We start from the raw sequence: 1,245 nt of genomic DNA, 5'->3' as shown, positions 1-1,245 counted from the left end.
CTAGTAATAATCATTTGTCGATTGGACGTATAGACCACATATTTTACATCGATCGTGAATTTTGTGTTATTATACGCATACCGAATGTTTTCTCTGTAATTTCATATAAAAAAAGTTTTGCGTGCTTATATATTGTATATTATATAATATTTTTAGTTTTATAACTTTTGTAATATGTTATGTATAATGTAAAGAATTGTATAAAAAATAACGATGTTGACTGTCATTAAGAGTTACAGGATAAAAGTTTTCGTCCCAGAAACTTTGACACAAATTATAAAAATATATATGCAATGCATATGTTCAAAATCATGACATAAGACTCTTAAAACTTTTTTAAGACAATAGTTCGATTAATTCTTTGTAAGATTAAGTTTTTAAGATGTCATATGTTTAGATTTTGCGTGCTGTATTATCAAAATTTGGATTAAATTTATTCTGATTTTGGACAAAAATTCCATTTTATGAAAATTCCATTTTTGTAAAAGAAAGAGGACTGCCGATCGGATGGCAGGGGATGTGGTGGAAGGCCTCTATAAATTAATTTGTCTTTTTTGGAAACCGTATATGCGTAATTCGAATATAATATATTTTATAACTTTTTTGTATAGTATGTTGGTTTAAAAGTTAAAAAAAAGGAAAAGAACTGAAATAGCAAATTATCGTCATTTGATGTTAAAATGTCTTCAATATTGATATCTTCAATATTTTGATATCAAAATTACGATGATAAACTTGCTGAAGTAAAAAAAAGAGAATCATCGATTATAATCGACGGGAATGGTGGAAGGCCTCTACTTAAATTATATTTGCCATATAATCTGAAAAATATATAAAAGTAATTTGATTATAACGTACTTTATGATTTTTTTGTGCATAGTTGTATTAAAAGTGTTGTATTAAAAGTAAATAATAGGGGAGAATAGTAATGTCACAAATAGTAATGTCACAATTATAAATTGACAAGCAATTTAAATAATATTGATACTGATAGGCACCTTAGAAAAACCTTAATAATTTGACGCTAATAAACATTTTTAAATATGTGAAGTAATTTTATTGTAAAAAATATTATTCCAGCCGAGAATCTGAATGTGAAATTTCCCATTCTGTGCGGACATCTTCATCATTCGACCACCGAGACATTCCAAAATATAAATAAATATAATAAATAAGTATTATAAGGCTGCATGTATAAATAACAATATTTTCTCAATATTTCTATATAATATTATTATAAAACAG

The sequence above is a fragment of the Atta colombica genome, unplaced genomic scaffold, assembly GCF_001594045.1.
Source record: "Atta colombica isolate Treedump-2 unplaced genomic scaffold, Acol1.0 scaffold176, whole genome shotgun sequence".
Taxonomy (NCBI): domain Eukaryota; kingdom Metazoa; phylum Arthropoda; class Insecta; order Hymenoptera; family Formicidae; genus Atta; species Atta colombica.
The sequence above is the reverse complement of the archived record's forward strand: the minus strand, read 5'-3'. Positions refer to the sequence as shown.